The 14,417-nt window shown below is 45.7% G+C and overlaps 1 protein-coding gene across 1 annotated transcript in view; it reads left to right on the forward strand.

Moving 5' to 3' along the window:
* The first annotated feature begins 846 nt into the window (after positions 1-846).
* The window catches only part of LOC119456247 (beta-1,3-galactosyltransferase 5), a 58,563-nt gene continuing 44,992 nt past the window's right edge, over positions 847-14,417 (forward strand). The window contains exon 1 of the mRNA XM_037717899.2: positions 847-1,233. The gene's annotated coding sequence lies outside the window, so the exon portion shown is untranslated. The remainder of the gene's footprint in view (positions 1,234-14,417) is intronic.

Consider the following 14,417-nt stretch of genomic DNA (forward strand, 5'->3'; position numbering starts at 1 on the left):
GAGCTCGCATGCATTGCATCCGTTATTTATCAGTTAAAGGGACCGATGGTCGCTACTACAGCGCAGACATGACTACTTGTTAGCGGCATGACGTCAACAAAGATTGCAGGAGGCCCACCGTTTCGCGGCATGCTGAAAGACCGCTTCCGTCGCGGCGCGCGTACCGTCGTGCGCTCGAGCAGTTCCGTACACATGATGTCTGCTTATCGCTGCTGTGAATTCATTTATAGCAAGCATTTCCTCGCGTTTGTGCGCCTGAATCTAGCAGCGTGCAAACCTTACTTGAAGTTCAACTTCGTGCGCGACGCGCTTCACTTCGCTTAAACTTCGCCGCTTATTTCTTGAACGGCGTACACGTATTCGGCGTAGCATAATTTCTTGCCTTTACGCAGCGTACCACCCTTAAAATTATCTTCTGCGCCCGATATTCGCTGCAGGCCGTATTACAACACAACCGAAAGTGGCGGGTCCATATTGTCTACGTGCTTTCCGAAGCAGACGACTGAGCTTGGTACTACCCAGTTCAGGACAGAGGACGCTCTTTAGCACCATTTTCGCAGCGCCCCCTGGGCAAAGCAGCAGCCCCATAGGTGATCACGGTTAGGAGGAGGCATTGGTTACGGTTACCGGCGGTAGCTGCCACAGTAATTTCCGATCTACGGCGTTTATACGCAAAGGCGATAACATGTTACGTATTGCTGTACCATATCATGTAGCGAGCTAAAGGAAATATGTCTAGTGCAGCGAATAGTCAGCAAGTTACGCCCGGAACTATATACCGCTGCGCAAGGATGTTGCCTGTGTACGCCTCGTACCTTTGGCAGTGCTGCAAGGTACTTGTGAGGAGTCGGTATACTAAATTTATGGTGCTTAGAATATACTGTACCACGACTAGTACACCCTAACCATGACTGTATATGTACTACAAGGCAGCGCCTGGGTATCTAGCCACCGCAGCTTGGGCACCGTTCAGTGAACCGGCGGCCATGGTGCCGGCGCATGCGTACTGCATTCGCGCGCTTCTTTGAGGGAGGACCCAGGGAGGACTGCTCATACCGGCCGAGGCTTGGACGACGCGACGCGCTGGCGGGTCGGGAATGTGCGTCAGGTGCCCGTGCTGTGAAGCATCGTTGCTTCGTCAGGTCGACACCTTCGCTCCTTTGCAACAGATCACGTGCCTGGGCGAGGCTACAGCAATGCGCAGCGGACACGAGGAATTGCGGCACTGACACGGTGAGCTATGCTGACAGCTAGGTTGTTCTCTAGATACACGGCGTCATGCTCTTTGTGGCGTGACTGCGCAGCGAGCAGTTATATGTACGTGAACTCGGATGATTTTTCTCACATTACCACGAGAAACCTCAGTGCCTCTCTGGTACGTAAGTATACGCGAACGATTTATTGTTATGTAGCTACACTTGTATGGTTCTGGATGAAACGGTTACAACCACGTATCGAAACTGCGTGTACGCGCTTGCATTTTGATCCCTGATCCGTGTGTACTAAATGTGTACTGTTGCACGTCGCACTTCAGAACTGTGCATTGACCGGTGCTTTCATTCGGCCCTAACTGTGATTCCACATGTTGGAAAAAGCTTTGCTGAGGCTGTGGGGCGCAGTGCGATCCCAGCGCGCATTGCGAGAGGCCCGGATGAGCAGCAGACGATGCGGCGCTTCACCTGCACCCGCTAGGGTCATGCTTGGGTCGTGCAGTTTGCGCTTTGCGGTGTCGTTCATGCAGCTTGTTGATAAATTTGAGCTTCGCAGGTGTTTCCGACCGTCTTCTTCGATGGCTCAGTGTGTCCAATTTGGCTACTTTCTTCGAGGACGGACAACGTAGCAGGCCAATTTTAATGCGAAGCATTCTTTGCGACCTTCAGGCGTTTTGAGTGTCTATCTACCCTCCTCCGTTGTGATGCCGTCGTGGTCGTTTCTTCAACTGGATATCTATCAGAATAGGCATGAATAGGCAAATGTGTCATGAAATCAATGACATGACATTTATCATGGCATGTATGTCATGACATAAATGATGTGACATGATGCCGTCGTGGTCGTATCTTTAACTCAGTATATATCAGGATATGAATGATGCAAAACCTGACATAGGTGTCATGCCATTTCATGGCATGTCATCTGCATCATGACATGAATGGCGAGACATACAAGCATGTGTAACGTCACGACATCGATGGCATCACATGCTTGTCATGGCATGTATGTCATGACATAAATGGTATAAATGACATCTTGCTGTCATGGTCGTTCTTTAATTCTACATATATCTGGATATGAATGACATGACATTGATTACAAGACATGCATGAGCATGTAATTCTATGTCATTCTTCTCATATCATGCATGCATGTCTCGCCACACATATCGTGATACATATCCAGTTATAGAAAGCACCACGACGCCATCACCTCATGTCATTTACATCATTCATGACAATCGCGTCATGACATGTAATGTCAATTCGTTCATGTCATGGATATTCTGATATATAGCTTGTTGTAAAATGGAATTGAATGACATGGCATGCATTTATTTAACTGATAATATTCTGGATATGCATGTGACATGCATGCGTGAAATTAAAGGGGCACTAAAGCAAAACAATAAATCAACTTAGACTGATAAGGTATTCTTCAAAAACTCTGCTGTCGTTAATTACATTGCAATGGGTCAACTATCAGAAGAGAAAATTAAGCTCAAAGTAAATTTTTTTAAAATTTGTGCACAAACCCCATCGTCAGCACTTCAGTGTGACGTCACGACTTCTAAAGTAATTTTTCGTATTTGGGCCACGTTGGTTCTGTAAAAGTTTGCGAAACTTGCCATATTCAGTCTTACAGTACAGGTCAATCTTTACCGCTAAAGGATTAACTCGGACCTAGAAGACGCTGTCAAAATCCATGACATCACAGTGACCTGGTGCGGGAACTCTAAGGTGGCGTCGCCACTCGCCTTCTGCGTTTTCAGTATTGTGGAAGGGTAATCTACTGATACAGAAGAAATCATTTTTCCATTTAGTGTCCCTTTAATGACGTCATGCCATGTATATCATAAAATAATTGGAATAAATGCCATGGCATGTGTGACAAGAATCGGATCAATTCATGACATGCATGCAGGGCATGATTACCATCACAAGAACTTATGCCGACCCAGTGGACCATGTTGTCTACTAACTTAGGCTGATGGCTATATGCTTGCGTTCGTTATGCCTTTGCATCGTCATTGCAATCGGGCTCGTGCCTCTGATTCACTGCGCTCGAGCCAGGTGGCACGCATTAGAAGATCCTGGCATCACGGCCGCAAAACACCACACCCGGTCAAACAGCGATTGAAAAGCAAGTTTTGCACGAGCATTGATTTCCAAGCACCGGACAGCAATGCACCACCTCCTCGTTTCTCCCAAAGGGCTCATACTGGACTTTCACGGCCCTCCTCATCGTTACCAGCCCGCTTAATGAAACATCGAGACATGTTCCTTCCTGGTGCACATAGTGTCCGAGTACGACAACGCTGCATCGAATTCCACTATGGCAGCGTCATCACGGCTCGGCCAACGCAAGCAATGCACACCAATCGCCCGAATGGCTATAAAAGACACGGGATTCAGGTTGTGCAACTATTGCCGTCAAGTCAACCGCTTGTGTCCTCTAAGTGATACCACGTGCGGCCTTCAGTGATAAGTTCGTTTCTGCGTTTCCTACCCATCACGCACCTCCATGCTGCTCGTTCAGATCAATTCAGTCGTTCGTAGAAATCATGCAATTGCCGTTACTGTTGTCGTCTTGCTGCTGTCGTCATGCACTCGCGTTAATTCTAGTTCGCTGTACTCGCGTCACACACACAAATACTGGATTTACACAAACACATTGGTCAACCTGGTAACGGTTTGTGGAACCCTAAACAATGCTGCACAGCCAAAATAACGTCAGTTCCCACGGTGCCTGGGATCTGCAGAATTTTTTAGTAAAGTTTGCATTGCACGTTCCTTGGAAAAAAAAAAAAAACAATTGAGCTGTTGAATTGCAAGAAGACTTGTATATTTCGAAACTTTACCGAGACCACACAGAGCTATTTTATAGGGATGTATGTTTGGATGTTTGTATGTTTGGATGGATTTTGGACATCCAAAGGATGTACCAAAATGATTCTAGAAAGCTCCCAAATGAAACACTAAAAGAGGTCCTATGGATGTCCCCTTTGGGACTTTCTTTAGATGCCATTTGGGACATTATTCGGGTGTCGAATCCTGGCATAGGACTTAGTATGTTATTAATCATTGTTTGTTAATGGTACCCAGTGGCTTTCTCAGCTTGTAATGTGCCTCTTAAAGTCATCATGGAAGTTTTAATGCTTTATTGCAACTGTTGATTTGTAATACAAGCAATAAATAGCGAAGATATCTCTATTTTCTTTACCAATAGAACACAAGTAGAACTTGGTATATAAACAGCTGCCCAAGGCCCACTTCGATTGTTTGCAGTGGACATGCACAGCGCACATGGTAGACACTGCAGCAACTGAATTCATCGCATCTACATCACATGCATGTACTAATGTGTAGCATGCAATGCCTGCCAAAGAACAGATACACCACCTGTGTGCACACATGGAAGTGCAGTGGGAAGTTACCTTCTTGAGGACCTTTCGCCAGGCACAGCTGGGATATTCAACCAACTAAAGCTTTCAGTGTAAATGCTACCAGAAAATACACAAACTATGGTGCACGCATGAGCTTGAGATGTTACAGCTTTGGGTTATAATTTTAATCTAAAAGAAAAACCTGTTTCTTGGAGACCGAAAGACCAACATCTAGGAGGCCGACTATTAAAGTGCGGGCCGAGATGTAGGATAACCTAAAATATCAAGTAATTTAAAGAGAGAACCCATCTGGGAAGCAGATGCACTGCCATCCAGTCTCCTGATGCACACTCGGCAGAAAATATTTCACATCCTGATCTCGCATCCCAATCATGTCCGTGACAGCGCATTTTTTGGACATTACCAAGTAGGACTGGAAGTGCACCGAACATCTCCATTGGGATGTGGGACGTGTGGATCTTTCTAGGACGTCCATGGGACTTAATGTGTCATCTGGGTCTGGGCACTTTTGGCATTATACTTTATACCCTTATGGCTTGGTAAGTTGCTGCTCACACATGTATAATCTCGTACTTTCAGCAGGTGTTTTCCCCCAAAGGTGTAAATTACGAAGGGTCTTGCAATCTATAATGGAGGGTACACAAAAATTTAGCAAAGCATCGTTTAGTTTCTGTAAAGACCTAGAGGGGGCATGATCATGCGTCATGCCACCAACAGGTGGTGTGTACTTCCTTCACCACTCATCCCACTGCTACTCGCAACTTTTGCACTCATAATGGAGAGGTCGCATGGCGTTGACACAGCTTGGAAATTAAGAGCTGAAAATGATTATAATAGGTAAAATTGCAAAAGAAAATGTTGCATGTGTGCCAGAAAAGAATCAAGGTTCTAAATATAGCATGCTAAAGGTTTCATGTTCGCGTGCACCTATTCTTTCAATATCACCTTAATGGGCTTTTAAAGTGACTCTCACCAGGTTTGGACATTGCAAACAGACAAGCGTGGTGCATAGATGATGTGGTGGCAATCGTGTCTGCGAAGTATCATGCAGTGGCATAGTGCAAAAGCAGTTGAAATTTCATGCACAAGCCTGCACGTCCTCTTTTTTTTTTTTTTTTTTTTCAGACAGTCACGTAAGGCAATGTTTATGGTACTTGTTAAGCTGTCTCATTCAAAATGTGCAATGGTAAGAGGCAGAGCTCATGATGAAAACATGGCTGACTGACAGAGTCCAAATGATGCGGAAGAAATTATTCAGGTCAGTTCATGCACTGTGCGAAGCATTTTGCAGGCCTCAACCAACTGTCGCTCCATGAGTTCATTGGGCTGAGGGTGCTTAGCTGCTCCATCATTGCAAACCTCTCCCTTTGCGCCCAACAAAGCAGTACGCCATCCTCGAGCTGCTCAAATAAACACTCGAGGGAAGCAAAGCCTGATTTGACGCTTTTGAGGAAGCTGTGGCGCTCTAAGAGCTTTGTTAGCGCCAAAAGCTCATGTCGTCAATCCAAGTCACTGTAATGACGCTGCCATGCTGTAGTTTGGCGCTGTGTTGTCATACTTGGACTCCATGTGCAGCACAAAAGAGCAGGCCTCGATGCTTGATTAAACGGCCTGGTAAATACATGAAGGGCTGTGAAATTCAGGTGCCGAGCGTGAGGAGGAACATCAAGGCGGCGCATTGCTCCCCAGTGATCGGAGATCAACGCTCGAGGGAAACTTGCTTTTGAATCGCTGTTCATACAGAGGCAACCACCACCCGGTGTTCTGCAGCCGAGATGCTCGAATCTTACGCGCGCCACCTGGCTTGAGCGCAGCTAGTAGGCGAGAGTCAGATGACGAAGCTTGAATGACGGCAGGGCATTGTGAACATGAGCCTATACCCAGCGGCTCAAGTGGTAGGCATTACCAGCACTGCGGCATAGAAGGCTAGATAGATGTAGCCACTCAAAATGCTTCAAGTTTGCAAAGAATGTTTCACATTAAAAAACGCTCCTTGGACGGTACGTACAATAACTTTCAGTGTATAACCAACATTTGTAGTGGGGCCCTACTGGGCTAATTTGTGAGGCCTTCGGTCCTTATACACAACAAGGATAATGTTGTGTACTAATTACCTGGTTAATTGAAGAAGAAACATTCCGCATGATTATGTACCGTTATACCAGCAGAAGTGATTTGAAGCAAATAACTCTGCCTGATGCGGCTACTGCCTGGAAGTAGCAAGCTGTTGGTGGCTTCTCCTGATTGCAAGCTGCGTGTGTGACCAGCCAGTGACTGGAGTGCCTTCAGGTCACTGTTGGGACTGCTGGTGTTGCAGTGCACAGGCAGGTAACCACGTAGCAGCTTTTGTATTTCGTGCACTATGAGTAAAGTCTATATAAAAATAAGCACACAGGACATAGCATGCTGGAAATGACTCCATGCCTTAGGACGCAATAGCAGCTTTCCCATTGGAAATCACATCCTTACCTTAAAGATGCAAAAATGATTCTGGGGGCAGAAGAGGGCCGATAGCCAAGCACTGCTTAGTAATAATAGGTTGCACCATCTCTTTAAATCACTGGGACACTCTTAAATATCAGTAAATATAGCTGGGACGCCTTTTATGTAGTCAGCTTTAGGTGCGTAATTGCCGTCATAGTCTCAGAATGTGAATACTAAGCGAGACTGGCGTGGAGCTGTGCTACTGCTAATCGACATGTTGACTAAGGAGCGCAGCTGCATTGGCCCATAGTTTTGCCCTTACTTGTGCTTCTGCATTGATCATAGCTCCACTTTTTTTTTTTTCGATCTGTATGCGAGTCAGTTGTCATTTCATCCTCGTGCAGACCAAATGTATATGATAGCAGAGCACAGCATGCGAGCACAGTGATCGAAGTTGTTGAATCGCAAACTTTACTCTGCTGTAGCTGTCTATGTGCGCTCCAGGACAGCTGGGCTGCAGACGGCTTTATAGGAGGTTGTAAATTGCAAGCCTAATATTCTTCTACCAAGAGCTTCATAGCAATTCTTTAACCCTTTCACTGCAAAGCTTTTTCTTTCTGCCTACTCCTCAGTCCCTGCCATTTTTTTTTTTTCCCTGCCTGTTGGTCCTGCGGGCTACATAAAAGGTAGTTACTTGTCGTCTATCTCTACTGATTCCAGTGATGGAAGTGTTGCTCCAATTGCTCCAAACTGCTCCAAAAGAAAAATGCTGCTATAGGCTGCTCCAAACTGTCGTTTTTGTTAGTAACTACTCCAAACCTGCTCCGAAACAGAGCCGGGAAATTCGATCTCGTACTGGATTACCAACTGCTGCTGTGGAAACTGTGATGTGACTGATTACTTTTAGATTGTGATACTCAGCTTTATCGGCTTTGATCTCATTTTTGCCTCAAGAACTGGCATTTTAAATATATAGCTCATTTAGCATTATTTTTGAACTTGACATGCAGACTACTTTACTGAAATGTGAAAGTGACTTAGATTACTTCGATCTCGTACCGATTATTAACGGTTATATGTGATTGCGGTTACTTTTATAATGTGGTGCTCAGCTTTACAGGTTTCATCTCATTTCTGCCACAAGGACTAGTATTTTAAATATTTATCTCACTTTACTGTGCGTTCGATAACCATCCATCTTTTTATTTTTTGTATCTTGCAATTTGCATTGATTATTGTACGTGGAATATGTTTCATAATAAATAATATTTATGAGACGCTTTAGTGATACTTTTAACTCGTAGAGTCCTATGGCATATTTTGCCATCTGCTCTGAGAACACCAATAGCTGCACCAAACTAGCATTTTTTCTGCTCCAAAATCTGCTCCAAAGAGTAAAATGTCGCTTCCATCACAGTGATTCAGAATTCATCAACAGTTGCCAAATCTCTGTCTGTCAAAGTGCTGACGGACATGCCGAGACAGAGCAGTGAGGCTCCACCTGCAGTCAGAGCAAGGTTTCTTGTGTGTTCCCCTACATAGATGGAACAATAAGTATGCAATATTTTGCACGAATTGCTTCTGGAGAGGCAGGCAGTGTGCTAAGCACACCAAGTGATTGGGAGTGGCCCAAGTTATCTCGGGAGTCGAAACTTTCTTTGCCTCTTATCCACTGCTGTCGCTGAAATGACAGCATTGTGAAAAGGAGACGCGAGAAACTGTGCCCTCTGGAGCTCCCTGGGCGTCGCCACAATACCCTGTAGACAGCTTTAATTATCTGTCCTCCTAAAGCATTGCAGAAACTGCAGCTCTTGTACTAATGTGCAATAGTCCAGAGGGGAAGTAGGGAGAGCAGGCAGAGAATGGGTAGAACTGACGCACTCACTCTTTGCTCATATCTGCATGGGGGGAGAGCGGGACAGGGAAAAGGCGATGCAGAAGGCAAGGAAATGCTACCACTGGAAACGACAGCGGTTGGGGAAACAACTGGATAAATTTAGGTTCAAGATGAGGTAGGATACGTTTATGTTCTTTCTGAAAAATAAACGCCATGCAAATTTGTCAAGTGGACAACTAACGCAGGGCATACAGCCGCAAAGTCGCATAAAAGCACCACAGCATTGAGGCGGCATTACGGAAGCGGCCGCACGTCAAATCAACACTTCTCTGCCCCGCGTGGTAGCCTTGTGGCTATTGCGTTACTTGAGTTTGCTGGTTCGATCTCAACTGCGGCAGCCGTTTTTCGACGGGGGTGAAATACAAAAAATTTGGAAGACGCTTAAGCTTCGACTTTCAAGAGTGGAACACCGAGAGTATATTCTGCCTTGAAGAGCAAAGCTTTTGCTTAGCAGAACTGGGCACTGAATTAATGTGCATGATTATCCATCTGAGATCCAAGATATTTTGTGTGTGCAATTGTGGGCTGAATACCGAAAATGCAGGGGAATATGCTTGTGCGTAATCTTCATAAAAGCAGTTTTTTTTCCCAATGTTAATGAACATCGTCCATTGATCACACGAGTTCACGACCTCTTCAAAGGCCTGTGAGATGTAACTGGTCAGTGACACTATCTGCGAATAAATAATGCGATCGTCTGCATAAGATTTAATTTGCACCAGCGTGTCACAAACAAAATAATGCAGGAAGCTTTTGGGAAGAATGGTTATCAAATGAAACATAGTGTTGTCGATTTATAAGATAAGCTGAAAGCCACCTTTAATTTTGGCTTCTTAAAATATAACATTAATTTTGTGAAGTAGCTTCTTGTGGGAAACCTTGTCAAAAATCTTTAGCACAGTCCATGAAAATTGCATCTAATTTTTTACCAGGGTTTATTGCTTTGGCAAATGTGTGTATAGTAGGCTTGTGCGATATTCGCATTTAGTAATTAGAGTTGAATGATTTCAAAGGGAATAGTTGAAATAGTTGTGGGATTTGCATAAACCCTAGATATAAAAGCTGGATGTCTACGAACTAAAGAAAAATTTGGATCTTTATTGCAGAAAAGTAAACAGGTTCATTTCTAGAATCAGCTTATTTTTAAAGTGCCGTTATTCAGATATATTCATGCCAAAGTGCAAGTTGAACATTTCTTCCAACTCCAGCAAAACAGCAGATTTGTTGACTGGCTCACTGTTGCGGTAGAGGCCCCTGCGGGAGCCTTCCGTGCGTCGTCACGATGCGTGAAGTGTGACTGGCCGGCAGTTTATGCTGTGCTGCAGCATCCAACTGCCTCATCAAACCTGCAGTAAAAATGCACTGTTGTTCGACTTACTTTTTTAATGAAACATTGTTTTATGCATTGAAGTGCAAAAGCAATTGGACCGTATTTCTTCACCCGCTTTAAGAATATCTTGAAACTGGCATCATCCTGACTAAATCGTCAGGATGACGCAGTTTATGACGAAGTGTATGCCTTTTAAACTCACCGGCTACAATTACTAAATTGCAATATGTGTCATAAAGTAAATAATAAAACAGTTAATTAGCAAATTTTTTATAATTAGTTGATTATGCATGTAGGTTTCTCGTGCAAGTAATGTCTGCCTCTGAGTATTCTAACTCAAGGACTAGAATAGTGTTATCTGTCATAGGTGATTAAAAAAATTGTGTGGTCTAATTATTGTCACTTGTGCACAGTGCAGCCTCAATATGGCAGACTTTTCGGATGCATTCAGACTGCAAGATGTGTCTTCAAGACAGTGTATTTCACATTTAGAAGGGCATCAAAAGAGCTAAAAACAATCTCCATTTATTACGGTGTTAATGTGCATGTGCCCTGCCCTAGAGGATTAGTCACAAAACGTTTTGTAAGGGTCGCTCACACGGCCCACTCTCGGGGGCAAGTCCCTCCGGAAAAAAAAAAAAGACAAATGCACGGACGCACACTGCTGCAAACACTCGTGTCGTATACTGCATTGCAACTCCACCGGTAGCTCTGCGTCGGTGTGATGCCTTCGAAGTTGAAATGCACAAACACTCTCAAGCCATGCACACCAAGTTTGAGTCGATGTTGATCTTGTTCAACGAAGGTTAAGCCTAGTGACGCCGTCGAGTTCGTGCACCTGCTACTGGTAGACCTGAACTTAAAAATAAGCAGTTAGGATGAAGGAAACTGCTTTTATGGTTCAGTTTTGGTCTTAGCGATTTGAAATCAACTACTCTTGACTTCGCACGGCATGTACATAATAAGTGGGAAGCGGTGACATGGGGCTGTGCTAACATCTGCATGTACGTCACTATTCCCAAAGGCTGCTGGTCGCATTTATGACGTAGATGGGTGAATCTGTACGTGTTGTTATGCTGACACATTTCTTAATTAAATTCCAGAGATGCACTGTTTACCTCTACGTGAAACGGGAAACAAGAGATGGTGCATTCGGTGCAGCAGCGTAAACAACTACCTCGCGCAGTTACCAATGGTGTCAACGATGGCATCCGCGTTTTCACGAGAGAACTACACGGCCTATAAATGAGCGCATATGCAAGCATAGTTTTCTCTAATAATACTTTATGCCATGCACGAACTAACTATGATGAAGTTAAAAAAAAAAGCGAGAATCAGTAATAAGTAATACATGTGTCTAGTTCAGTTGTCAGTGTTTAAGTAGCTCGGCCGCTCGTATGTGTAGATATGTTTTGCTACGTTTTGACATTTTTGTACCAGCGATGCGCTGTTTCCACAATATTTGAAATTAACAATGATCTGTAGCTGTAGATCTTGATGTAAACAAATGCACCGTTTTGGTAAATCCGATGCCAAAGGCTGCACTTGAAGACTTCTTTTACATGTAAAATGCCTAAAAGGTAAATCAGCGAAAACAAATTACCAGGCAGTGGCATGTTGGCAGATGGAACTCAGCATGCCTTTATCAGCCCCACGTTTAGCACAACAGCACACTCGCTCCTTCTCACTGTCACGGATTTCGGTGGACTAAAGACAGACAGGGACAAGTCGCTCGTTTAAGACAAACAATTATAATTGAAAAAACAAGCGACAAAGAAAACAGCACAAAGTAAACAATTTACAGCACGAGTTAAGTCTAGAAGTTCCCCAAAGTCCTGAGCTATCTTGATTTGTCCTGAGCTATCTTGATTTGATGAGTCCTAAATATTTACATGAAGTCCCTCGACGTGGCCACCTCACCTCGTCGTTGCGGCTTCCAATGACACGTCGTTGGGCCCGCCGTTGCGTCGTAGACTCGAAGTTGCTGTGTCCGGCGTTCGGTCCACTGTTGGCCTGGTTCGGGGGTCAGGACGGTGGGGTGACCGAGAGGCGCCTGGATCGCCCGGTCAACTCCGCTAGCCTGCGGATCGTAGCCGCAGGGAACCCGGGAAGCGGCGCCGTCAGCCTGTAGCTGCGGCTTCCGGTGGGCCGTTCGCTCAGCTCGCGGGTCGTGGCCGCGGCAGCTGAAGAACAGCTTCCATTGGGTTGCCGCCGTTTTCACGATCCACCCGTCCTGTCCGGCCTCCAGCTCCTTCTGTCCCTCGTCGTCCCAGAGCGTAGCTGGGCCCTTCTCTTCTGCTACATGTCTCTTCTCCCATTGGCCACGTAGCTGCGCGTGCACTTTTGCGCTTCTTCTGCTTTCATGTTTTATTCCTTTTATTTAGACGCTCTTATTTTCTAACTTCTTCTTTCTTTATTTCTGCCACCGACTCTACGTGTCTTCTTGTTCTTATCTTCTGCTTTTTCTTCTTCTTTCTTTCTTCCTTTATTGGCTCATGACACTCACCCAGTAGTCGGTGAGTGGCTTCCAGTGTGGGGATCGAGGTGCCTTCCCGCGCCTCGTCCCCCAGCTCGCACGTGGCGCTTAGCTCGATCTCCGGGAACTGCCGCCGTAATGGCAATATGGCAGACATGGCTAGCGTGCTGGACCTACTTTTCCGTGCAAACCCCCCCCCCCAGGATTGGACTTGCCCCGCGAGAACACGTCACCGGGACGCGCCCTGATTGGCCTCCCGAGCGGTGGCCCCCGGGCACCCTCTCCACCCGAGCTCTCGTCCGCTGAGCGCTTCCTCGCCGCGGCAGATGCTCACAGGCCCGCAACGAGGTGGTTACATGAGACCTTTGTTCTCACGACTCGTTCTCGCGCTCGGCGGACCGCTACCTGGTTAGCCCTAGCGCAGCGGGCGCGCATTCTCGATCGGTCTTGCGGTGAGCCTTGGCCCGTAAGCGCCGTGACTGTCGCACTGTGCTGTATCTTGGGTGAATAAACCCGTGTTTGTTGGCGATCTGACTCCGGAGCCTTCTCTGCGCCGCGTCAGAGAGTCGATGAACCCTGTAGGCGTAGCGCCTTTGTGCGTTGCAGAGTGGAGGAGCGTCGTACCCTTTCCTGACCGTTGCTCGTAGGGTAAGCCTTGTAAACCCATCTCCACACCAGGAACGACATGCTGCCCCTGAGAAGCCATTAATAATTAATCACGATCCACGAAACACACAACTGATGCACACTCTACATATGCGCAGGTACACTAATCAACCGACGAAAGCCCCGGCACCCTTCTAAAACGTTTCCAGTGGTGTGCAGCAGAGGGCACCACAGGAAAATGAGAAAGGCGGATTTGGGAGTCAATTCAAGATGAACATGTGTTGCAGTATTTCACAGAACGCCAAATTAAATGGAAGCTTATTGCGAGCATGCACCCTGGTGGGGTGGTTTCTGCAAATTGCTCATATACACAGCCAAGACTGTGCTATGTAAGGAAACTAAATCATTGGTCAACTCATGCCCATTGACACCGTTATCGAGTCACCTGGCAGAACCACCGGCTATCCCAGAAGACAATGATGTTGACACTGGGTACAAGTCTTGGAAGTATAAGGACAGTGGAGACGAGTTTGTCTTGATGCCTGCTGGAAGAGATGCCACAAAGAATATATTTCGCAGCTACCATCAGCTCACTTTGTGAGGGGAAAGTCTGAGATATTGTGCTTATTATGAATGAGAAAAATCCAAAGACTTTTGTAGGGCCTTGCTGTAATCAAAGAAACATTCTTAAGTCGTGAAAACTGCTTTCGTCTATGTTGTTGAGAAAGCCAGATAGAAAAATTGCGCATCGAACTGTGCAACATCTCTAACTCCAATGAAGGCTTCAAGTGAGCCACATTGATTTATGCTCTTTGTCGCTTCCTTCATTTGCTCCCAGTAGACGGGTCTTTGAAAACAGTGCTTATTGAGTCATCACAGCAGCATATTATTTTACAAGGAGAGCTTTGTTTACAATGCTCTCGCTTGCCATTACCTGCAACCAGTGACATTAAGCAGCTTAGGGGAGGGCATTAGACATCATAATTTGCCTATCCAAGGCAGCCTCGAGACCCGCTTTAAACCAAAGAGGGGCAGTTGACCATGTGGCACACAATGTCAAGGA

This window comes from Dermacentor silvarum, chromosome 1, assembly GCF_013339745.2.
Source record: "Dermacentor silvarum isolate Dsil-2018 chromosome 1, BIME_Dsil_1.4, whole genome shotgun sequence".
NCBI lineage: Eukaryota > Metazoa > Arthropoda > Arachnida > Ixodida > Ixodidae > Dermacentor > Dermacentor silvarum.